This window comes from Ceratotherium simum, chromosome 13, assembly GCF_057802395.1.
Source record: "Ceratotherium simum simum isolate JZ-2026a chromosome 13, ASM5780239v1, whole genome shotgun sequence".
NCBI lineage: Eukaryota > Metazoa > Chordata > Mammalia > Perissodactyla > Rhinocerotidae > Ceratotherium > Ceratotherium simum.
This window is the reverse complement of record NC_141912.1, coordinates 25,776,728-25,802,889: the sequence shown is the minus strand read 5'-3', so window position 1 is coordinate 25,802,889 and position 26,162 is coordinate 25,776,728. Positions and strand designations below refer to the sequence as shown.

The 26,162-nt window shown below is 39.4% G+C and overlaps 3 non-coding genes across 3 annotated transcripts; all 3 read left to right on the top strand.

Annotated features, from left to right (window-relative positions):
* The first annotated feature begins 1,386 nt into the window (after window positions 1-1,386).
* Window positions 1,387-1,459, top strand: TRNAR-ACG (transfer RNA arginine (anticodon ACG)). Its single transcript has one exon. It is a non-coding gene; the product is annotated as a tRNA-Arg (tRNA).
* A 4,542-nt stretch (window positions 1,460-6,001) lies between these two features.
* TRNAV-AAC (transfer RNA valine (anticodon AAC)) lies at window positions 6,002-6,074 on the top strand. The gene has a single exon. It is a non-coding gene; the product is annotated as a tRNA-Val (tRNA).
* Window positions 6,075-26,089: 20,015 nt separating this feature from the next.
* TRNAM-CAU (transfer RNA methionine (anticodon CAU)) lies at window positions 26,090-26,162 on the top strand. Its single transcript has one exon. It is a non-coding gene; the product is annotated as a tRNA-Met (tRNA).

Sequence of the window (26,162 nt, the reverse complement as noted above, 5' to 3'; positions counted from 1 at the left end):
TATGTGATACAAATCTAGCCAATGTGAGGGGAAATCTACTGGGGAGCATATAGGAGAAGTCATCCTCAACAAGAGATACAAGAAAGAGGTCTGTTTGTTTTTCTTCTGGGCTTTAGCTTGAGATTGTGAGAGTTTTAGGTACTGCAGGGGAAACAGCTGGAGTGTGAGATCCATATGCTAAGAATGAACAGATTACCAAGATTCAAAATATCTGGGTCCTGATGACATCATGGAGCTGCTGAATTAACCAGGCATATAGCCTCCCTACCCTCTGGACTTGTTATGTGTGATAATAAATCAACTTAGTTTAAGCCAACTGAGTGTTGTTTCATTTGCTGTGGAGCTATTGCTGCAAGTTTCCTGTAACTAGGGAGGGATCTTTGGGCTAGATATCCTACCAGTTTTGTAAGCACTGTGTTCTAAATCCTCCTGATTGCTAGCATTATGAAAAACTCAAATAATGAAAATATCGATCTAGTATGCACTTGGTTCACTAAGCTTTTGTTTTCATATCAGCAGACTAGACAATCTCTTCATTTAGGAGGCCTAGTTCTCAGCCACTATTCCTGTCTAGCCCAACTATCTGACTGTCACTGGCTTCAGATTTAATGGACACATGCCCAGCCCCAACCCCTGAGCACGTAAACAGTTACTGTGAGCCTCAAAGCCATATTCAGGAAACTAGAATACCGCTGCTGTGTATAGCACTCCACTGCTCTCCCATTTAAACATCTGGGTTGGGATAGCACGGAATCACAGACTTGTGATGCCTACCTATACCATAAGTTAAACCTTTTCCTGATACTTGCAGGCATTTTTCTCACTCAACTTTTCATTCAAGCATGCAGACTTTTAATGTAAAATTAGTAATTGTACACACCAAAGGTGCTCCTCATGAGAGATATACAATTGAGTGGGAAAGGCCACTGAGCAAACAGCTGTTTACAACAGTGTGCTAAATGTCACAATTGAGGGGTGTGCTCTGCACCCTAGGAGTACAGGAAAGAACACAACCCAAACTCAGAAAGAATTAATAGCCCAATTGGGTTTGCAAATGTTTCTGTTATTCTATTTGTTCATCCTGGTCCCTGATTCCTGGTTTCCTTCTGTTCTTGAACAGCAAAGACCTAAAAATTCCCTCCATCATTTGCTGCTTGCAGGTCCCTCACTACAAGGTCAAGGACCTGAGGCTGGCAGGATATTGAACTAATGAGGCTTCAAGGTAGACCAGGAATCTTTACATTCTCTCAGCTGGGAAACTGGAGAGTGGACAAATGGGAAAGAGGCTGAGTGCACTTCAGCCACATCAAGAAATTCTATGGTATAAAAATGCAAGAATCTCATAAAAGCTAATTAACAATGGTTCAAAGAATGCTAATATGAGTAGGGCCAGTAGCGCAATGGATAACGCGTCTGACTACGGATCAGAAGATTCCAGGTTCGACTCCTGGCTGGCTCGAGGTCACTCCTAGTTTTCTGGGGATATGGCATGGTGTGCTGTGTTATTTATAATCCACATGTATCAAAAAAATCCTTCTGAAACTTTTATTTTGAGGAGATCTTCATAAAACTTGTGTTATAACTTGTTCCATCACGACACACCTAAGAAGGATTGAGGGAAGGTGAGGGAGGCTGAAAAAGATTTACAAAGGAATGAAACAAGAATCTGGCACAAATCTACTAGTAATATCTTCGATACCAGCCCATTTTGCACGAAAATCTCCCATTTGAGACTGCTTGGCTCTTTGTTAATGCTCTCTTGAGAATTAACATAATCATCAGCGAATCCTGCTTAATTTCCCCTAATGTTCAGCTGGAAAATTCACACCGAAACAAGCTACAGCTATTTCATAACCAACAGAGGAGAGAAGCTTAAGTAGGCAGGGCAGAACGCACGGGGATCACCGGTCAGGTTTAAAAAAGAGCCAAGAGTGAGGAGAAGCAGCTCGTAAGCGATGAGACCTTCACACAGTAATGGGGACGATCTGGATCTTCTTTCTATCAGGTAACTGCTGGATGGGGTGGGGATCAGGTGGGAGGAGGCAGCAGCACAAAATTCAACTGGCTGAGTTTTACCCCGCAGCTATCTGCAGAACATCAACCCAACGCCGCGCAGACCTCGCCGCTTCACGGGTCCGCGGCTCAAAGGGACAAGTCCCTGGGGTCACTGCCCTGAGCCCTCGTCCTCACGGAAGGAGACACTCCTCGTGAGGGTCACGGACGCACAACCGGGCGGGTCGGCTGGCAGAAGGACAGAGGACAGAATCCTGGAGCAGTAAATGGAAGAGTTCTTCTATCCTAGTCTGCCGAGACCGACCCTGAAAGAGCGCGGGAGGCGGCTGAGAGAATTCTGAAGACAGAAAAGAGAAAAGAAGGAGCAGGGAAGAGCGGCTCCTTTCATCACTGCTGTGTTGCAGCCTTGTGGGATAATGTAGCTCAAACTTTTTCTTTACAAGTTTGGAAGATGAGATACATTCCTGGAGTCAAAAGACAGACGCGACCAACACCGCCACCCAGGTCGCCTCACACATGACAACCACTATTAATAGCACTTGTGTGTCCCGTGTAAGAGAAAATTATTTACGAATTTGCATTGGCACTCCTTTCCTACTTGCAAACTCATTGGTGCCAGACCTTTGGTTGTAGTTATGCTTCATTATGGGGGATTTCTAACAAGGTAATTGCTACCTGTATGACCCAGATTACTAACATGGTACTCTGTTAGCAGCATGCTGTAACCAACAGAACTACAAAAAAAACTAACACATCAATCAAATCTCTCAAGAGTTTCTCTAAATGGTAAACAATAATTCATATTCCAGAGTTACTTCTTTTCCCCTTCCAATTCCTTAGGAAGACCAGAAGACTTTCTCATCTCCTCTTTAGTTTTAGCCTGAAACTTTGGTCACTATGAAACTCTGCAGTGGGAAAGTTCAAATGTCCTCTGTGTAGTGTGATGACCTCAGTTAAAATGCAATCTACCCTGCTACCTCTGTAGCTTGACCTGTTTCTAGACCTACTTCCTGCTGTATTTGTCTCTGTGGTACCTAGATGACCTTCCCAGGCTGACTGAAAACAAAATTTCCTCATCTTCCTCTCCCAAACTGTCAAGTTGATCAAAGACAAGCAAACATGCACATTCAGCCCCTTTGCTCCTGGATTCTTCCCCATTCCCAATCTCCACTCCACGCATTTTTCAGAAAGGGAAGTATTTTGATTCTCCTAAAATTTGCATCCTAGTTCTGATTACAGTCCCAAACCTGCTATTGATAAAAGGGACTGTGGAAGTATGTTTTCTTAACGTCTCTCTTGGTTGCATTTTCTTCTTGAAACAGAAAAGTCAGTTGATATTTTGTATACAGAAAAATAAACTCACTTTGAACACCCACATTAGGATCTTCAGATTGGCAGAGGAAAGCTCCACCAATCACCCTGCCAGACGAGGTTGTTGTATTCAACTTCAAAACTAAGACTTAATTCCTCTTCTCATGTGCCATGCTGCTTTATGGAATGCCATTTCTCCATGTGCAGAAGCACTGGTTCATTCAGTGCTCAGAAAGGAGAAGCAGAGAAGGTTTTATTTATATATCTTCTGAGTAGAACAAAACCTAGCTTCCCATTAAAGCCTTAGATTCAGTTTCCAGGGGCGTGGGGCAGAAAATGAAAGCAATAGATTCCAGACTGCCATACTCACATTCCCATTGACGGTGCTGCAGCCACGATGCAGAATATTAACCACTATATGATGATGGTAGACCACTGGGAAAAGCTGATTACTTCTATTTCTTACAAATTAGGCATGGCAACTGCCTTTTCAATAAACTAATAAGAGCTCAGACAGGCATACTGCATGATTGCAAAGCAGAAATGATTCTTCAAAAACTTCGTAGGTGGACTAATCTTGCTTCCTTTCAACTGTGCCCAATTATCTTGTCCATCCCAGAAAACCAGAGGGCCTCACAGCTTGCCATGTTTCCTCAGTTTAAGAATTGTTTCTCCTTGAATTTACCCTATGAAAGAACACAACAGAGAGGAAAGCTTTTCCCCTCCTTATCACTACTGTCTGAACAGGAAGTAGCCAAAAGTAAATAACATCATCCAAACTATAGGTACTGGGGAGATCTAGACTGTTGAACTTTCAAGAAGCTTATACTCTAGAGATGAAAAATAAAACAATAATTTAATATACTTTTCAATACAGAAATTTATATAAAGGATGGAGAGACAGGTAAGGCATTGATTCAGCTAGCGATGTCAGGGCAGGGCTCTCTGAGACAGTGACATTTGAGTTTTGGCCTCGGTGATGAAGATTCAGCTGTATTAGGTCTGGAGTAAGAGTGGGAGAGTTCAGAGGCTGACAGCTGGGGCCAGGGCCTCTGTGGGCAACAGGAAGAGGAATGAATGGAGGAACCCAGTTACCAGCTCCATAGCAGAGCCAAATATGAAAATTTTCTTTTCCTCCATCCTCAAGACTGTACATCATAGTCCCAAAGCAGTCTTGGGTTTCTGAAGGTCCACTCCATTTCCAAAGGACTCTCGTTGCCAGAACCTCATGTCAGATTCTTGGTGTCTCTGAGGTTTAGGCACAAGGTGAAGCAAAGCAAAAGCTGTCAGCATGGGGTGAAACGCAAGGACCGTCCTGCTGCTCAGCCCAGTGGGCATCATGGCCTTCCTGCCCTTCCTCTCTTGCTCAAATTCTCACCAGATTCCGAGAACTTGTGGGGAAGGAATTACTTTACAGCATTTTCTGCTGGGCTCTCACTGCTTGATTGCGTCAATCTCTAGCTGACTGTGTACCTAGAGGAAAAATCTGTCTTGGGGTTCGGGTGTGGCCCTGAAAAAGATCCTTGTTGAATCTGTTTATAATTTAGCAGGCAATCTGAAGGAATTTGCCCTGGATGTCATTTCATTGAAAGGTAGAGGCAGTACTATACTACAATTGTGAGGCCTAAGGCATGTGGTGACAACCACATTTGACTGCCTGCTGCCACACATACTGTTTCTGATCTCCCTGCAGGGATTTTGTCTAAGAATTCTGTTTGGTGTTAGAACATTAGATTTCCTCACTTTCTGATTTTCTATAATCATCTCCCAAGTGCTGCCCTACGTAGAGGCCTCAGACTCACAAATTCTTACCTGTATGTGACATATCCAGGTATCAGGCTTTGGCCTTTATTATTTCCCAGGCTAAACCTCCACATAAATTTCAGTCTCAATGAGCAGAAAGCCCTTCCTGTCCCACTGAAATCAGCTTCTCACGGTCCAGAGACTAGGGAATGGATGTTCCCTGTGATCCGCTGGAACCACCACGCATCTCCCAGACAAAAATGCCCAGCCCAGACTGGCTGGGACCATCTTCCTCACTGAGGTTCGGCTCCTGTCAGGGTTTTTACCCCTCAGCTCTTCCTCGGTTTCCTTCACCTTTTACAGCCCTTAGCTTGGCGTGTTAAGTGGTCATTTCCATCCTTGTCCCATATGTGCCCATAAAGAAAAAACAGAAAGATTCAACGTCTGTTGTTATCTAGATTTGAACTTGCTGTCCTGGGTGAAAGCACTGGGGTTGTCGTCTGGAGAGTGGAGATCGCTACCACAAATAAGGGAAAGGATAGCACAAAAGTGGAGAGAAGGCTGGCTTAGCTGCCGCTCCCTCTCTTGAGCAGGGTGTTCGCTCTGCCATTACATCTAAATGGCCCCCAACAGTTTCACATGCCCTTTCATTTTTAATTCAAGTAGATTAAACAAATATCCCCCCTCCCAAAAGGAATTCCTATAACCATGCCTGCATTTTTCACCCTGTGTTCTTGCCTCCTCTTCATCCCTCAAGGTTCATTTTTTATTCCTTCACTCTGACATAATCTTGCATCTTAACCCCCTTTCTGTAAAAGACAGTTGTGTTTTTTACTGTTCCCTCATATAGCATAGGTTGTGACTGCTACATGACACATATTAACAGTGATTGAACATGTATCTCAGAAATAAGAAAAGGCATGTAGGCCAAAGAGTTTCTGTAGTGTAGTGGTCATCACGCTTGCCTAACACGCAAGAGGTCCTTGGTTCGAAACCAAGCAGAGACAGCTGGTGCTTTTTGCCTTTCACAACCCCACCGCCTGCTCTAAGCTGCTGGACCTGCAAGGAGCAAGAGATAATCCCGCCTTTCCTAAAAGCAAGATCATCAATCTGTATAGCTGTGCCACATTATTAGCCAGGACGTTCTGAGTGAATCCTTCCCAGCTGGGAAGCGCTCTCTTCTCTTCCAGCAAATGTGCAACATGATGTTTTGGCGGAACCAGAGCTTTCTCGTGGTGACTTTCTCCCCCATTACTTTTTCTCCCCCATTACCTTTTCTCCCCGTTTCCCTGGCAGAGGAATAGGTGACCACCGTGCTGTTGCCCTGGGCCCTCTTTGAGAAGATGTGCTTAGTTGAATGCTGGTTCTGCATTAATGGCCTTGTCTTTATGTTCTGGGCCACTAGAAATAGTGAATAATGAAATGGAAGCTGGCACATCTGCTCCTGAAAGAAAATCTAGAGGAAAAAAAACCAACATGTGGCAGGTGGGAAGTTAGTTCAAGTGGTAGAGTCCTTGCTTAGCATGTGAGGTGTAACAGGATCGATGCCCATGTTCTCCAGCTCTCACTGTTATGATCTTGGTTCTCCGGGTGACAATCTCAAACCTTCTGACCCCTTTTGAAGAAAATATGGAATATTTTGAAAACTAGTAATTTGAATGCTTCACTGGTTAATGAATTATGGATGTGGCAAGACAGAGTTGGCAATGACCTCACAAGCAGGCAGGAGATAAGTCTACCATCTTATAAGTTGTTTTCTCTTTACTCAGAGGAACTGTGATACCAAGATGGGGTGCCAAGGGTGGGGGTAGGGGGCGGGTGTGCATACCCAAATTCTCTTTTTCCCCCGTTTCCTCCTGCAGCTTGGCCCTAAATGCAACACAATACTGGAAAGTGCATGCTGAAGTGGGGTAATTAAAGCCCCAGTTTTCTGGCCAGGGAACTGTAAAGTGGAGTACCAAGTAACCTGAAAGTACCACTGAGGTTTTGGAAAGCAAATCCGTAAAGTGGTTTGTGAACGTTTTGGGCACAACCTTGCTTTGTGTATACGTGGCTCTGCCCTAAACAATATACTATAGACTTTGAGAACTGAACTAAGTGATAAGACACTACCCAAGTCCACATTGCCTACTGGGTTACAAACGCCCCAGAAAGGTCTGAATACCATTGCAAAGGCTTTGAAAATGGAACTAACATTGAAACCATAATACAAAGAAGGCTGTTGAGTACTTGCAAGTTGAACAAACCCAGTGTATTGCCTGCAAAAACAAAAGTAGTGAGATTATCCAAAAGGATTTAAAGAAGAAATAAATTGTCATAACAATACTCAAAATAGCCAGAATATAATTCAAAATTATCCAGCATATAAAGAACCAGGAAATTCTAATTCTTGTGGGAAAAGACAATCAATAGACACCAATGACAAGACGACACAGATGTTGGATCATCTGACAAATATTTTAAAGCAGTTGTAATAATGCTCCAAAGAAGTAAGAACAAACACTCTTGAAATGAATGGAAAGCTAGGAAGTCTCAGCAAATAAGTACAAGATAAAAAGAAGACCAAGTTCTAATTTTAAAACTGATTATTGCATAAACAACAACAACAATGCGTCCTCACTGGATGGGCTCAATACCAGAACAGAAAAGAGAGAAGAAAGACCCAGTGAACTTGAAAAGACAATAGTAATAACCCAATCAGAACAACAGAAAGAAAAGTGTTTTAAAAAGTGAACAGAGCCTCAGGAAACAATATGAAAGTAATAAAAGATCTAACATTCACAACTTTGGAGTACCAGAAGAAGGAGGAAAGTGGGTTAAAAAATTATTTGAAGAGTTAACGGCTAAAAACTTCCCAAATTTGGCAAAAGACAGAATATACAAATTCAAGAATTTCAGCACACTTCAAGTGGAATAAACTCAAAGAAATCCACATGTGACTTACCAAAATCAAACTAGTAAAGAAAAAGAAAAAATATTGAAAACAGCGAGAGGAAAATGAGGGGACCAATGATTTGAATGTTTGTGTATTTCTCATCAGAAACCATTGAGGCCAGAAGAAATGGAGTAATATTTTTAAATGCTGAAAGAAAAGAACTGTCAACCCAGAATTCTATGTACAGCAAAAATAGGCTTTAGGCATGAAGTTCAAATAAATACATTTCCATTTAAAGGTAAAGTGAGAATTACTAGTGGAAATTATTTACACAGAATGGAAATAATACCTGAAGGAAACTTGGAACATCAGGAATGAAAAAACAACAGAAATGATAAACGTCGGGATAAATATAATAGACTATTATTTGTCTCTCAAGTCCTTTAAACTATGTTTGATGATTGAAATAAGAACTTATAACATTGTCTGATGGATTTTCATAGTATGTAGGTATTTTATATACATAAAATAAAGGGGTTAGGGTAAAAGGACCTAAATGGTGATAAGGTTTCTATATTCCACTTGAATTATAAAATATTTATTGTAAATATACTGTGAAAATTTAAGTATTTATATGGAAATCCCCAGAGCAAGTACTAAAAAAACCTATACATATAGACATAATAAAAAACACAATACATAAATTAATACAGAATACTAAAAAAGTCTAAATCAGCCAAAAGAAGCCAAGAAGGGGGGAATATAAGAATGAAAATAGAAGAAACAAAAGAGTAGACATATTCAAAAATATCAATAATTACCTTAGAGGTAAATAGTCTAAACACACCAATTAAAAGTCACAAATTGTCAGAATAATTAAATATAAACAATGACCAACTGTATGCTGACCATAAGAAACTCACTTCAAATATAATGACAGAAGTAGGTTAAAAATAAGAGAATAGGGGCCTGCCCGGTGGCACAAGCGGTTAAGTGTGAGCATTCCACTTCAGCAGCCTGGGGTTCATGGGTTCAGATCCCAGGCGCACACCGATGCACTGCTTGTCATGCCATGCTGTGGCGGCGTCCCATATAAAGTAGAGGAAGATGGGCACAGAAGTTAGCTCAGGGCCAATCTTCCTCAGCAAAAAAGAGGAGGATCAGCATAGGATGTTAGCTCAGGGCTGATCTCCCTTAAAAAAAGAAAAAAAAAGAGAATAGGAAAAGACACACCATGCAATCGCTTATCAAAAGAAATCTTAAGTGAATATATCGGTATCAGCCAAAGTAGACTTCAAAGCAAGGAAATTTACCAGAGGTAGTGAAAGATGTTACACAAATTATAAAGGGTCAATTGACCAAGAAGACATAACGATCCTAAAGGTGTATGCCCCTAGCCACAGAGCTTTAAAACTCACGAAGCAAAAGCTGATAGAACTGAAAAGAGAAATAGACAAATCCCCAATTATAGCTGGAGAGTTCCACAGATCTCTCTCAGTAATTGATAGACCTAGTAGACAAAAATCAGTGAGGATATTGAAGAACTGAGCAGCAGGATATTGAAGAACTGAGCAGCAGGTAATGTTGGTTCATCAGTGATCAGAACCAGACAATGCCCAAAACAGTAAAGGGAAGAAAAGGAGGGTCATGATTCCGCTGTGCTCAGCAATGGGACAGTCGTTGAATTTTACCCTTCACTGGCTGCCTTTCTTCTCCTTCAACTTGAGCTAAAACCCTTCAGTCACCAAGAATCCTATGGGTGATGCTCTTGGAGACTGTGGGAATGGGATACTCCTTCAGCAACCCAACGTATACTTAGGTCAGTGGTGCATGAACTTGAAATAGGATGAAAAATTTCTCACATTTAGGTTCTGTTGTGACTCTCTGTTAACTGAGCTGATTTTCCAGCTGTCCACAGATGCTCTTTCCTCAGCTGCCAGCTGCTTGACTCAGATTTCTTCTACTGTTTTTTTGGGGGGGATAAAATACACTTCACATAAAATTTACCACCTTAACTAGGTTTAAGTGCACAGTTCAGTGGTATTAAATACATTCACATTGTTGTGCAACCATCACTATCATTCATCTTCATAATTCTTTTCATCTTATAAAACTGAAACTCTATACCCATTAAACACCATTAAACCCAAAAAAACGCCATTTTCCCCTCCCCTCTGACCCCTGGCAACCACCATTATACTTTTTGTCTTTATGATTTTGACTACTCTAAGTACCTCTTAGAGTATTTAGATAAGTGGAATCACCCAGTATTTGTCTTTTCGTGACTGGTTTATTTTATTAAGCATAATGTCCCCAAGTTTCATCGATGATGTAGCACATTGCAGAATTTCCTTCTTTTTAAAGGCTGAATAATATCCCATTGTATGTATATACCACATTTTCCTTATCCGTTCATCCATTGATGGACACTTCGGGTGCTTTCACATTTTAACTATTGTGAATAATGCTACTGTGAACATGGGTGTATAAATATTTCTTCAAGACCCTGCTTTCAATTCTTTTGGGTACATACCCAGAGGTGGACCTGCTGGATCATATAATAATTCTATTTTTAACTTTTTGAGGAAGTGCCTTACTGTTTTCCACAGCTGCTGTGCCATTTTGCATTTCTACCAATAGTGCAGGAGGGTTCCAATTTCTATACATCCTTATTATTTTTTTTGATAGTAGCACTTATTATTTTCTTTTTTTTGATAGTAGCAATCCTAGTGGGTGGGAGGTGATATCTTTCTGTAGAGTTAATTTGCCTTTCCCTAATGATTAGTGATGTTGAGCATCTTTTTGTGGGCTTATTGGCCATTTGTATATCTTCTCTGGAGAAATGTCTACTCAAGTCCTTTCCTATATTTGAATCAGATTTTTTTTATTGTTGAATTTTAGGAGTTCTCTATATATTCTGGATATTATTCCCTTATCAGATATACGATTTGCAAATATTTTCTTCCATTCTGTGGGTTGCCTTTTTACTGTGTTGGTAGTATCTTTTGATGCACAGAAACTTTAAAATTTTCATAAATCTCAATTTGTCTATTTTTTCTTTTGTTACCTGTGCCTTTGGTGTCATATCCAAGAAATCATTGCCAAAATCAATGTCGTGAAGCTTTGTCCTATGTTTTCTTCTAAGAGTTTTACTGTTTAAGTCTTACATTTAAGTCCTTGATCTATTTTGAGTTAATTTTTGTATATGATGTTAGGTAAGGGTCTAACTTCATTCTTTTGCACGTGGCTTTCCAGTTTTCCCAGCACACACACTCATGCACCAAACAATCCAGTCAAACAGGTATGTACCCCTACAGAGGAATTATTTCATTCATGCCTGTTCCTTCCACCCTATGTGCATCCCTCCTCATCTGCATCCTTCAAGGTCCATTTATTATTCCTTTATTCTAATATGATCTTACCTCTTAATCCTCGTGGTTCTTGTCTGTAATACTTTTGTGATTTTTGCTGTTCCTTCATATGGTGTGAATAGGTGAGTTTTATATGTTACACCTTAATAGGAATTGAATACACATCTCAGATATAAGAAAAAAGGCACTCAAGTTTGAGAGTTTCTGTAGTGTAGTCCTTATCTCACTTGCCTAAAGCACAAGAGATCCTAGTTTCAAAACTGAGTGGAAACAGCTGGTGATTTTCGCCTTCCAGAACGCAGGAGCGGCCGCCTCACAGCCTCCTCCTAGGCGGACCCAGCTGCAAGGAGCAAGTGATAATCTCACCTTTTTTTTTTTTCAAGAAAAGGGCCATATATCATCCTGAGATAGGTGTGCCATATTAGCTGTTCTGGGCGGGACTTCCCAGCTGAGACGTTTCTGTCCCGGAAAATCTGAAACGTGTAATTCAGACGGCGCCCGAGTTTACCCATGGAAACTTTCTTGTCGTTACGTTTTCTTCTGCTTTCCCCTGCGGAGGAATAGGTGGCCACTGTGCTCATCACTCGATCTGTCTTTGAGAAGTTGCGCTTTTAATCCAGTCCTGATTCCGCGTTAATGGCCTTGACTTTCCTTGTGCTCTGGACCGCCAGAAGTAGTGAATAATGAAGACCGGCACATCAACCGCAGAAAGAAAAATTGGAGGGGAAAAAAAGCACCTAACAGCTGGGGGATTAGCTCAAGTGGTAGAGCGCTCGCTTTGCATGTGAGAGGTAGTGGGATCGACGCCCACATTCTCCAGACTCTGCTATTTTGACTTCGGTGCTCTAGGGAGCAACCTCAAATCTTCTGAACCCTTGAAGAAAACGAGAAAATATCGAACATTTTGAGCGCAGTAGTGATTTGGCTGTTTCTTTGGATTTTGGCGTATGGGCATGGACAAGACAGGCTGGTGACGGCTCTACCAAAATTCAGTATATAGATCTGTCAATTTATCATTCATTCTATTTCTTCAGGGGAGTTGTGATCCCAAAAAGGTGAGGCATACCAAATTGCAGTTTTTCTCCGTGTGTCCTCCCGCAGCTTTATTTGGCCCTAAAATTGACACTGTCTTGGAAAGTGCAAAACGTATAAACCAGATTCAAGAAGTTCAGCAAACCTTAAGCAGGGTAAACCCAAAGAAATTCACATCCAGACATCACAATCAAACTGCTAAAAATTAAAGAAAAGAAAAAATTTTGAAAGCTGCCAGAGGAAAATGAGAGAGAAACTACAATATATATGTTTGTGGATTTCTTATCAGAAACCATAAAAGCTAGAAATAAATGGAATAATATTTTTTAAATGCTGAAAGAAAATAATTGTCAATCTGAAATTTTATGTATAACAAAAATATCGTTCAGACATAAAGGTGAAACAAAAATATTCTCATTTGAAGGTAGACTGAAAAATTTCATTGGCAGAACAGCTAAAAAAGGATCAGCAAAGACTTTAGACTGAAGAAAAATGATAACAGAAGGAAATTTGGAACTTCAGGAATCATGACAGAATAGGAAATATCTGGGTAAATATAACAGACTATTATTCCCTGGAGTTCATTATGCTTGATGATGGAAAGCAAAAATTGTAACATTGACTGAATTTTCATTGTATCCAGATATACTATATACATAACACAAAGGGGCTAGAGTAAAAGGAACTAAATGGTGATGTTTTCTATATTCAGCTTGAATGGTATAATATTGATTCTAAAATAAATTGAAAAATGTTAAGTATGTATATGGTAATACATATAACGATTGTTGTTACTTACCCAGACAAATTGCTAAATAACCATACACATAGATATAGTAAAAAAAAGAAAAAGAAAAACCACAACAGATAAATTAATATAGAGTATTAAATATGTTTTTAAAAGCCTTCAAAAGGAAGTAGGAAGACAGAAATAGAAGAATGAAAAGCAGAAGTAACAAACCATAAACAAACTATAAAATGATAGATCTATGTACAAACATATCCAAAATAACATTAAATGTAAATGGTCTAAATACATGAATTACATACTACAGATTGTCAGAATGTATTGAAAAACCATGGCTCAAATATGTGCTGAATATAAGAAACTCACCTCAAACACTGTATATATAATGATTTAGGTAGAGTAAAAGATTGGGAAAGTTAAATGACTCACCCACTAAGAATAAAAACTGAATTGGACATGTCAATATCAGACAAAGCAGATTTCAAACCAAAGAATATTTCCACATATAAAGAGAGATGGTATATAATTATAAAATGTCTGTTAACCAAAGAGATGTAACTGTCCTAAATGGGTATGCCTCTGCCACAGAGCTCTAAAACTCATAAACAAAAGCTGATAAACCTGAAGAGAAAAATCCACAATTACAGTTGTAGATATCAACACTTCTCTCTCATTAATTGATCGATCTAGAATATAACAAATAGGAAACACATTGAGGAACTAAACAACATCATTCACCTATGGATCTAATTGACCTTATAGGGCAAAATCATGATGTAGGTAGCAAGAAAGGCGAAAGCTTGAGAGAAAAGCAAGATCAGATGAAAACTAAGAAATCAAGAATGGTCAGAGAGCAGAAAAGTGACATGAATGAAACTGATATTTTAGAAAGAGGTATTTAGCTATAAATGCCAGGGAGACTGAAAGTGGTGGAAATGGAAGTGGATGATCCCTTGTTCATATTTATCCTTCCATCTCTTGAAGTCTGGGGCCATCAGATTCCTTCTGACTCACTTGAGCTACTGTAGTACCTGGCACCAAGCAGCTCTCCAATGAATATGTACTGAACGAATGGAAGAGAAGTGATAGATTCAAAAGAGTTGCACAAGAACACTGTTCTGTATTTGGCAAGTCATGGCTGTGGTGTTTGAAGGAGAAGAATGAGTCAAAGTTGACTTGGAGCCTAAGTCTAAAAGACCAGTGGAGAGGAGGTTGGGAATTAGATATTTGGTATATGAATGAGTGGGCTATTATAGAGAAAAACAGGCAGAGAGATCACAAGCTGGAACAGAGAAGGAGCTCACGTTTTGGAATCTAAATACCTGCCTCTTGGTTCAGATTTTTCCATTTAGCAGCTCTGCGACCTTATGAACTACTTAACTTACCTGAGCCTCCATTATACTGCGATGTGCAGATTATGATGCATAGTTTTGTTGTCAAAATTCAATTGGACTATATGAGATAATCTCCACAAATCTCTTAGTATAATTAATGCATGTAAGTCTAAAAAAAAAAACCCAGGGAGACTTTTGTTAAGTTCAGTTTGTGGTTTTTGTAGAGACAATGTCCCCAGTCCTGCACTTGCAAGTAGAGACATAGAGTAAGACAAAATTAGGGACTGTAGACAAATTTGAGGACTATTTATTTGCTCCTTCATTCATTCACTCAGTTTGTCAGTTAGTCAGTGAACTAATACGTATTAACTGCGCACTTCCTATGTTTCTTTTCAACAAAGGAGACCATGGAAGCTGTAGGATCTACTGAGATCTCAGACGGCAGGAAAAACTACATAATTGGAACACAAGAGCAAAGACAGGCACTATTGTCCCCAGTCCTGCAGCCCAGTTGGTTATATCTTTGAGTGAATATCGGAAAGGCATGGACTCCATCGCTCTTGGATGTGAAATTCTTCAGTTGCAGCAGTGGTCTCCATAGAGAGATTTTCAAGTAGTACTCATTGTATTCTTTAAAAGTTAAGAACTGATCAAGCCACAGTGTTTGGAAAATAATACTTCATATTTCCCTGTAAATGTGAACTAGCTCTAGAGGCTGCCTTCTTGGTGCAATTGGCAGCGCATCAGTCTCATTAATCTGAAGGTCCTGAGTTCAAACTTCATAAAAGGCAGGATTTTCTCGTGTTTCCACAGTCGGCCTGCCTTAATGATATATTGATAAAAACAAAGTTTACCTCAGGTGCGCTAATAAAACAACACAAAGTAAACTGCCAGATAAGGATTTGAAGACTCATCCAATATTTGCTGAGGAGCATGAAATCAGTTTTGCACTTTGTTGGGCTTCATGATGCTTTGACTAAAATGAGCAGAGAAGATAGTTACATTACACCAGAAACTACTCTTTCTCTACATCAAATGGAAGAAGCAGGAGAAATTTCTCTTCTAACTTCATGCTCCAAAGATCGCCCAAACACAATTAACGGGTGAAAGGAGTGTAAAATCATTGATTGTTTTGATCACCCAACAAATATTTCTTGAGCACATATCTTATTAGCGGACTGTTCTGAGTGCAGTAAATCCAAGAGTGATTAAAACGGAAAAATTCCTTTCTTCATAGAGCTACATCCCACTTGAAAGGAGTGGGAGAAATAGACAAGAAGCAAAGAAGAAAAATGCATAATAAACTAGGTAATAAGGTTTCCTGTGGAGTAATTGTTAGGCAGTAAAGGGGGTCTGGAGTGTGGAGGTGGAATGTTCAGCTTTCAGAGGAAGAGTCAGGAAAGTCGTCACCTTGAAGATACCTTCTAGTCTCTCCTTCCTTCTTGCATGCTGAGATCCTTGTGCACTAAGGTTTTCCAACACTGTCACTAGAGTAATTTTTACCTATGAAGGCAACTGGGGGTTATGAGAGCTGTTTGCACATCAGGCAGGTGGGCTTAATTGGATGAATTGTGGTACCTGAGAAATCCTTTACATGTTTCTTCACATGGAAAGTAAGAAGTTAGGGATTCTCTAGGTGCATTCACAGCATGTGGAGCAGGGTCAGAGCAATAGTGACTGATTAGTAAGGATTAGATTTTGCTTTGGTTTCCTTTCCCTGTGGAATGCTGCACTGCACTGCAATGCTTACACTGTGCTTGTATCATAGATGCTCATTAGAAGCATAAAGAATGGATTTATAAATTGAGGTTAGACCCCAACAAGGTTCTCTTCTTGGAAAAAGCAGACTTTCTCTAAGGTTTCACATAGTCCTTGGGTAAGGAAAGAGCCCTTAACAAGCTTGAAAATTTAAGTGTTCTCTGGGACAAGTAGGAAGCCCCACTATTGAAGAGCATAATTTGAGGATATATCAGTGTCTCAGTGCACAGGTGAGTGCTCAGGTGGTCAGGGTAGTTAAGCATTGAATCTGACTGGAAAGTCCATTGTAGAGAGAAACAACTTGGTTTCATACCCACAGTTTGAAAGTTATATGCACCAGTGTTGTTCTCTACTGACCTCAGGAAAGAAAGGATAAAAGAAACTTATCCTGTCTTGCATGATGGAGGAAAGCCTTTTCCCATTATTTCTGACTCAAAATCTCAAAATTTCTGACAGATAGTTAGAATGAGAAGGGCTTCTGACCCCTAGAGCATCAGTGTTTTTATTGTTGATCTTTCCTGACCATTCCTTAATTTCTTTAAAATTAAATGCTGAGTAAAAGCCCTGGTTTCCAGTTTTCAATGGTCTCTTAGAAATTCTTCCTCCTCCTAATCCTACCTTATTTTTGTCCCAGAATCCTAGCGTCTTCCTATACCAAACTACATTCCTCTGAAAGATAGGAGGAGCGATCAAGTCCTGTGACCTGGGTCACATTGGGAGGGGATAATGGTGCAGATATGAGTCCCAGAGAGGCTGCCTCACCACCTCTTCCTAGGTGGCCATATTTCCAAAATCAGGTAAGAATTGCAACCTCGTTTTTATGGTGAGATACACGACCCATAATTCCAACCGTGTCCCCACTCAGCTGTGAAATTCACTTGCCTTCTGGCAATTCAAAATAGTGAAACTGTTTCACAGCTAGATTCTTCCCATGGCCACATACTATAGGTCTCCCTTTCCCCACATTCCCTGACAAAAATAGAAGTTTTTCACTGTGCTTTTGCTGAGTTCACGTTTGATATGCTCTGCCCTCAGTTGGGTCCTCTTCAGTGGCAGTGAAGTAACCCTGTGAGACAGGGTTAGACCCATACAATTGGTTAGGGCACATGTCTAGAATGACAACAGGTCAAAAGAGCTTTAGAGCGTGGGAATTAGGTCAAATGCCTTCTATGCACTTGCAGCTAGTGGTAAAGACACCTGTTTTCTCCAATTTTGCTCTTTCATTTCTTCTTGAGAGGCACCTTCAATCCTCAGAACTTCTCTCCTAAACTCAACTCCAGGAAATACTGTGCCTCTTTAAAAAATGGTACTTTATTCATTTCTGGGTTTTCTTTTCTTATTTCACACACAATCAGCTCAGGCCCAGTCTTTGACCAATACTCCTGTCATTGGGCAATAGATGAGGAAGGAAACTTAAAAAATGTCATGGAGAAAGTAAATGTCATTTGTACTGAGCTGTGGTGGGCATTTTCACCTCAAGAGTCACAACTTTTGGCTAGTGGGAGGGTGGACCTCCCATCCCTGTTCTCTGGACAGAGTCACTCTGGTAAAAAGAAGGCCTCTCTACTACTTTGCAATTGAGATTTCTGGGGTCATTTAGCCTGGGAATAAACAAGGAAGGCAGGTGAGGGACACCTAGAGAGATAAAATGTTCAAAACAATTTGTGTGTCTGAGGTCTCTGGGTAGCATGGGTCTGGGAGTGGATCATAAAGACCCAGACAGTCAGAAAAAAGAAGACTGTGAAACCAAAGGAATTCTTAGAGAAAACTCATCAAAGGAGACTAGGAGCAGGATCTTGTGCAGCCTTTTCTTAAAGAGATTGCTTACCCATCTGCTGGGACCCAAACTTCGCAGTATCTGTAGCAATAGTGCCGTTCAAAACCTTCAGAAATGTCTATAAAATTATGAAACAACCAGATGGTGTTTAATTTCCACACCTAGAACCCAACATAAAATTTTTCCTCTGTGCAGAGGCAGCTGAAATTTGGTTAAAATATGGAAAAAGTCCCAGCAGGTAATGTTGGCTATGTATGTCATCCCCTTTTGTGATCAGAACCTGGTGAGGCCCAAAAACATGAAGGGAAGAGAAAGAGGGTCATGATTCTGTCATGCCGAGCTATGGACCAGTCTTTGCATTTCTCTCCTCACTGAAAGACTTTTGTCTCCTTCAATCTGAGCTAAAGCTCCTTCAGATGCAAAGAGTCCTACGGATGATGCTCTTGGAGACTCTGTGAATGGGTGGTCCTTTAGCAAATCCAAAATTTAGTTAGACTAGTGGTGCATGGTCTAGAAATGAGATGAAAAATTTCTTACCTTTTGGCTGTGCTGTGAGTATCTGGTAACCGGGCTCCATGTTGGCTAGTTTTCCAGCTATCTCCATAAGCCCTTTCTTCACCTGCCAGCTCCTGAATAATATCTCTTCTAATCTTCACTCAGATTTAGTAAGGTGTCTACTCCTTGGCACTCAGTCCCCAAGTCAAATGTCACTTTGCTACAGTGACCACCTCCCTAGCTAAAGCCATGTACCCAGTATCTATTACATCAACTTATTCTATCTTCCTTATAATCACTATGTGCTTTAGAAAGTATCTTATGAAGTTTCTCTTTTTAAATTTTCTCTCTTTCCTCTAGAATGTAAAGTTCCTCTGGCTCAGATCACCGTTTTGATCTCACTATGTCCTCAGTACCAAGGGTTAATCCATAAAATATAGTTTCTAACTTAAAATGGAGATATGGTAAGGATAGGGAATTGGCAGATCAAATACAAATTAATCATTCAATAAACCAACCTATAACAAAAATATTAATCTCTGCATCAGCCAATTTATTTTTCTCTATCTTTGTGTATTATTCAAGGTTTTCAATTTTACTGATGAGTGGAAAATTTATTTATAATGAATATTTTTCATTTTCCTAAACAGAATTTTCTATTTTCTAATTAGTGAATAACAAATAAAGATGTAAGGGACCACAGACACTTAAGATTTCCCTTATAACCCAGTCACAGCTAATAAATATTTGGACATTGGGTGAAAACTAGAACAGAATTCACAGCCTGGTTCCTTTTGCATGCATTTTCTTTTAACCATTTCTTTCTGCATAGATTCTTAATTTCCATTTTCTTTATATTCTCTAACAGTGAAGCCTTAAAATGGTCCCTCTGTCTTCTGCCTCTTCTGTATGGTACCAGGATACAGAGTGCTGGAGAATCTGACTAACAGAGGATTCTTACACTAGGTAAACCACAAATCTTTAACATTCTGTGAGCTTGGAAGCTGGAGGGAGGAAGAAGAGACAGTATATACATCCAGAGTGGTGACAGTGCAGACTTTCAGGATAAAACATACTTGAAAACACTTTGTTCTTTGTGGGATCGGTGACTAAATTGGTAACATATCTGATTTGGGGTTGTAGAATTCCAACTCTGCCTCCTTGATTTTCTCTTAGGGAGTGGAAGGGAGATGATGTGCTGTTTCATTTCTTATTTACATGTTACCAAATTGACCCATGGAGATCTATTTCTGAAAGTTAGCTTGTCCAGAGTTTGCTCTCTGAAGGTCAAACTGTGCTGTGTCACTGCTTCCCTTAAAGGCTGGATGAAAGGAGGCAGTTGCAAATATAACTATAAATATCCATACAGATACAAATACTCTACTTGAATCATTGGAAAAAGCCATTTTGCCTGGAAAACAGTATCTTATTTGAAAGGAATATATTCCCTTCCTTCACCTTTCATTTTATGTTTCATGAATCTTGTTACTGCAAACTAATTGAGCAAAAAAAAATCAGCGGGTGGCAACTGACCTTCACTAAAGTCTCTCATCAGATCTTGAAAGCAGTTTCCTGAAAGGCAAGCAATACTCCACATACAAGGATTCTTTGAGCACCATGTGCTAGAAATTGTACTAAAAGTTTATTGATTTTATGCAAGTTGTTTGATTTAGCTTTGCAGCTAACCTAAATATCATTTTTCCCATTTTAATGAAACTGAAGCTCAGAAGAGTTGAAAGAATTTTCTCAGGTCACAAGGCTGTAAGGAGCAAAACCAGATATGGAAAGTTGATTTTTTTCTAAATTAAAAATGTGAGCTTTTCCTTTAACTGTGCATAGTCTCACCATCTGTTTATCTCCATATCAGTTCATTCATTCATCATTCATATTACAAATACTTATAAATGAGTGGATTTATTCTTTCATTCATCAGACATTAACTCAAAATCTCTTCTGTGTCTGCCAACTGGGGTTCAAGACTTCTAAAGCCTTTGACTCCTTTTTCTCCCTCAAATCTCTACAACAGTGTCTTGACAAATACTGTACATCTTCCCTGCACAATCTCTCCAGCATCTTTCTCTTTCTTCTCATTCATCTATCCCTTCATCCTTTTTGTGATGTTTATGGAAGATGTATCCTGTGCCAGGCTGTGTATTGGGCACTGGAGATGCAGAAAGACTCATGCTACTGCTAATCTCAGGAGCTAACAGGATACACCTCAATCCTTTAATATCTTTATAACTTCTTTTCCTTTCTCTCCAATTCTAGTTTACCATTTCCAACCTCTTTGGCATTCAAAATTAAAACACTTCCCTAAAATTTTACTTTGATTATGTAAGACATTTGCCCGGAATTTTTTCAAAGGTTCTTAAGCAAGCCTCCACAATGATCTCCCCAACATATCTCCTTGTGTCCAGGCTTTCCAATCACTATTTCCCTCCATGTCTATTTTACACCCACATACACACCACTACAATTGAAAAGGTATATTTCTTAACACAGGAATTTCTACATCCATGCCTCTTCCTTCCACAATATGTTTACTCGACATCTGCCCCCCTCAATGTCTATTTTTTATTTCTTCACTCTGATATGATCTCGCCTCTTATTTCCTTTGGCTCTTGTCTATAATATTTTGTATTTTTTGCTGTTCTCTCATATGGCGTGGATGTGTAATAACAACATGATGCGCCTTAGCAAGAAACGAATACATATCTCAAGATGGGGTTAAAACGCAAATGGATGGACATTTAGGGTATTATGCAAAGTGAAATAAGTCAGAGAGAGAAGGTCCAATACCGTATGATTTCCCTCATTAAGTAGTAGATAATAACAACAACAAACAAACATATAGAGACAGAGATTGGATTGGTGGTTACCAGAAGGGAAGGGGGGAGGGAGGAGGGTGAAAGGGATAATTCCGCACATGTGTGTGGTGATGGGTTGTAATTAGTATTTGGGTGGTGAACATGATGTAATCTATGCAGAAATAGAAGTACAATGATGTACACCTGAAATTTTTACAATGTTATAAACCAATGTTACTGCAATAAACAAAAAAATAACAAAAAAATAAAAAAATAAAAAAAAGAAGTCTAAATAAATAAATAAATAAATAAATAAATAAAACCGCGAGTTTTGTAGTGTAGTGGTCATCACGCTGGGTTTGAAACATAGCGAAATAGCGAGTGATTTTTATGCCTTCTAGAATTCAGGAGAAATCAGTCCACCGCCTCCTTCTAGGAGGCCCCACCTAAAAGGAACGAGTGATAAAGCCACTTCTGTTGTTTTTATTTTGCTTTCTTTTTAAGAAACAGGAAATCATCCTGAGACAACTGTGCTACATTAGCCCCGCTGTTCTAGGTGAGTCCTCCCAACTGGGACGTGTTCTTTTATGTCCCGGAAAATTTACGGACATGGTGCTGGCGCTACAGTTTTCCCGTGGCGACTTTTTCCTCCTTTCCCTCGCAGAGGAATAGGTAGCCACCACGCTCTTGTCCCGGATCATCTTTGAGAAGATGCACCATTAGTGGAGTCCTGGATTCGCATTAATGGCTTTGACATACCTGAGCTTTGGGTCGCCCCAAAGAATGAATAAAGAAGTAGAGACTAGCACACTGAAAAATGGAAGGAGAGGGAGGAATGGCGGAGCAGCTATGGGGAATTAGCTCAAGTGGTAGAGCGCTCGCTTAGCATGTGAGAGGTAGTGGGATCGATGCCCACATTCTTCAGGTTTTACTGGCTTCCACCTCGGATCTCCAGGGGACAACCTCAAATCTTCCAACCTACTGAAAGAAACGACAAAATAGTAGATACTCTGAACAAAATAGTAGATACTTTGAACGCAGTAGGGATATGGATGCTTCTCTCATTTATGACCTATGGGCCAATATGGCAGGTTTGTTCTTCCTCTTACTGGCCTTCAGTATGGAGATCTACTCTCAATTTATAATTTGTTTTCTGTTTCTCCAGAGGAGCTGTGATCTCCAGGAACATACCCAATTATTTTTATTTATCCTTTTTCTCCTGCAGCTAGGCTCTAAATGTGGCACAGTCCTGAGAAATGCAGAGCAGAGTAGGGTAAATAATGCCCCAGCTTCCTTGTCAGCGGACTGAAACTCCCAGCCCCAGGTAACCAGAGAATATCAGAAAAGATACTGTGGAAAGTAAACACATAAAGCTGTTTGTGAACTCCTGGAGGCATCAGCGAATTGTGAAGAAGTGGCTCTGATCCTAAACGACATACCATAGACTTTGAGAACTGAAGTAAGTGACAGCCCACTGCCCAAGTCCACACTGGCTGCTGGGTTGCACACACTCTAGGGATCTCCAAATAGTATTGTAAAGGCTTTGAAAATGCAATGGACTTTGAAACCACAACACGTAGAAGTACTTGAAACTTGAACACAAGGCAGACAAGTGCCTGTATAAACAAAAATGGCAGTATTCTCCGTAAGATTTGAACGAGACACAAAGTCTTATAACATAATAAAAAAAATGGCTAGGTTATAATCCAAAATTATTCAGCATTTGAAGGAGCAAGAAAATCTTAATTCACTTGGAAAGAGAATTAACAGATACCAACACTGATATAACACAGATGTGATCATCTGACAATACTTTAAAACAATGATTATTTAATGTTCTGAGAATTAGGGGCAAGAACTCTTCGGAACAAATAGAATGTTAGAAAGTCTTAGCAAATAATGGAAAGATATATATCCAAATTGAAACTTCAGAACTGAAAAATGTATTAAGCAAAATTATAAACAACACTAGATTATCTCAATAGCAGAAGGAGATGACTGAGAAAAAGTCAGCAAATGTGAAGATAGAACGATACTAAATACCCAATCTAAATGACAGAGAGAAAAGTGTATTTTAAAAGATGGAAAGAGCCTCAGGGACAAATAGGAAAATAAACATCTTATATTCACATCACTAGAGACCCAAAGAAAAAGAGAAAGAGGCCCTTGAAAAAGAAAAAAAAAAAAAACAAACATTTAAAATATTAATGTCTGAAAACTTTCCAAATTTGGCAAAAGACATAAACCAGATTCAAGAAGTTCAGCAAATCTCAAGCAGGATAAACCCAAATAAATGCACGCTCAAACATATCACTTAAATAGTTCGTAAAAAAAGAAAAAATAAATTCTTGAAAACAGCCAGAGGAAAACAAAAGGGAAACTACAATCTGAATGATTGTGGCTTTTTCATCAGAAACCACGGGAGGCCATAAAGGAATGGCATAACCTTTAGTAAATGCTGAAAGAGAAGAGCTGTTAACACAGAATGCTAAGTATAGCAAAAGGTGAAAGAAATACATTCTAATTTGAAGGTAAACTGAGAGAATCCATTGCTAGTAGAAGTGCTGCTATTGAGACAAGAAAAATAATACCGGAAGGAAACTTAGAATACCATGAATGAAGGAACAATAGCAGGGATAGGAAATATGTGGGTAAATATCATAGACTACTATTCTTCTCATGATGTCTTTAAAGTATGTTTGATGATTGAAAGTGAAAGTTATAACATTGATGGAGTTTTCATTGTATCTAGAAATACTATCTACATAACATAAAGGGGTTATGGTAAAGAGACTAAATGGTAGTGAGCTTTGTATATTCAATGTGAATGATAATTTATTGATTCTAAGTGTACTGTGAAATGTTGTGTGCATCTAGTAATCACGAGACTACATACTAACAATGTTTAAATAAGCCAAAAGAAGGTAGAAAAAGAAAAAAAGAAGTATGAACAACAAAGGGAACAAACCATTAATAATTAAATAGTACATCTACATGCAAACTTATCAACAATAAAATTAAATGTAAATAATCTAAAAATATCAATCATCAGAAATTGTCAGAATGTATTAAAAATAAATATTCTGACTATAAGAAACTCATCTTAAATATAGTTATATGTGAGATTAAAAGTTACATGCAACATTAAAAGTTACATATAATTGAAAACAAAGAATGGAAAAAGATACACCACACAAGTATTAATCAAAAAAAGCTGAAGTGGATATATTAACATCAGACAAAATAGATTTCACAGCAAAGAAAATTTCTATGTATAAAGAGAGATGGTACATAATTACAAGGTTTCAGTTCACAAAAGAAATAACTGTCCTAAATGTGTATGTCTCTGGACACAAAGCTTCAAAACTCATTTTAAAAAGCTGATAAATCTGAAAAGAAAAATAGAAAAATCCACAATTACAAGTGCAGATGTCAACACTCCTCTCTCATTAACTGGTAGATCTAGTAGGTAAAAAATGGAAAACAACACTGAAGAACTAAACAACACCATCCATCTATGGATCTAATTGACCTTATAGAGCAAACTCACAATGTAGGTAGAAAGAAGGGCCAAAGATTGAGAGAATAGTAAGATCATATCAAAACTAAGAAATCAAGAATGGTCAGAGTAGAAGCAGAAGAGTGACATGAATGAAACTGATATTTTGGAAAGAGGTATTTGGCTGTAAAGGCCAGGGAGACTGAAAGTGGTGAAACTGGAAGTGGATGGTCCCTTGTCCATAGTTATCCTTCCATCTGTTGAGATCTGAGGCCATCAGATTCCTTCTGAATCACCTGAGCCTACTACGGTGCCTGGCCCAGAGCAGCTCTCCAATCAATGTACATGGAATGAATGGAAGGGAAGTGATAGATTCAAAAAAGTTGCACAAGAACTTCGAAAGTCATGGATGTGGTGTTTGAAGGAGGAGAACGAGTCAAACTCAACTTGGAAGTCTAAGCCCAAAAGACTGGCACAGAGGAGGTCGGGAATTAGGTATTTAGTATATGAATGAGCAGGCTACTGTGGAGGAGAACAGGCAGAGAGATCATGAGCTGGAGCAGAGAAGGGGCTCACCATTTGGAATCTAGAAATCTGCTTACCAATGCAGGCTTTGCCACCTAGCAGCTCTGGGACCTTAGGAAAATTTCTTAACTTACCTGAGCCTCCATTATACTGGAAAGTACAGATTATGATACATGGTTTTGTTGCCAAAATTCGATTGGACTATATGAGATAATCTCCACAAATCTCTTGTATAATTAACGACACATTAGGCTAAAAAAATCCAGGAGGACTTTTACCAAGTTCAGTTTGTGGTTTTTATAGGGAAAGTGTCTCCAGTCCTGTAGATGCAAGTAGAGACATAGAGTTAAACCAAATTATGGACTGTAGACGAATCTGAGGACTATTTAATCCCTTATTCGTTCTTTCATTCGTTCAGTCGGTCAGTCAGTCTGTGAACTAATACATGATAACTGGGCACTTCGTATGTTTCTTTTCAACAAAGAAGAAGATGGAAGCTGTAGGACCAACTGAGATCTCTGAGGGCAGGATAAAACCACATCATTAGAACACAAGAGCAAAAAGACGGGCACTATATCCCCCCAGTCCCGCAGCCCAGATGGTCCTACTGTTCAGTATATACCGAAAAGATGTGGACTCCGCGCCTTTTGGGGGCGTGGAATACTTCCGGTGCAGCACTGCTTCCTGTGGAGTTCTTTTCAAGTAGCATTGATAGCATTCTTTAAAAGTTGGGAATTGATAAAACTTGGTTACTCAGAAAATAATATTTCATATTTTCCTTTAATTAAGAACAGTGAAGCTGCCCTCTTAGCGCAGTTGGCAGCGCGTCAGTCTCATAATCTGAAGGTCCTGAGTTCAAGCCTCAGAGAGGGCA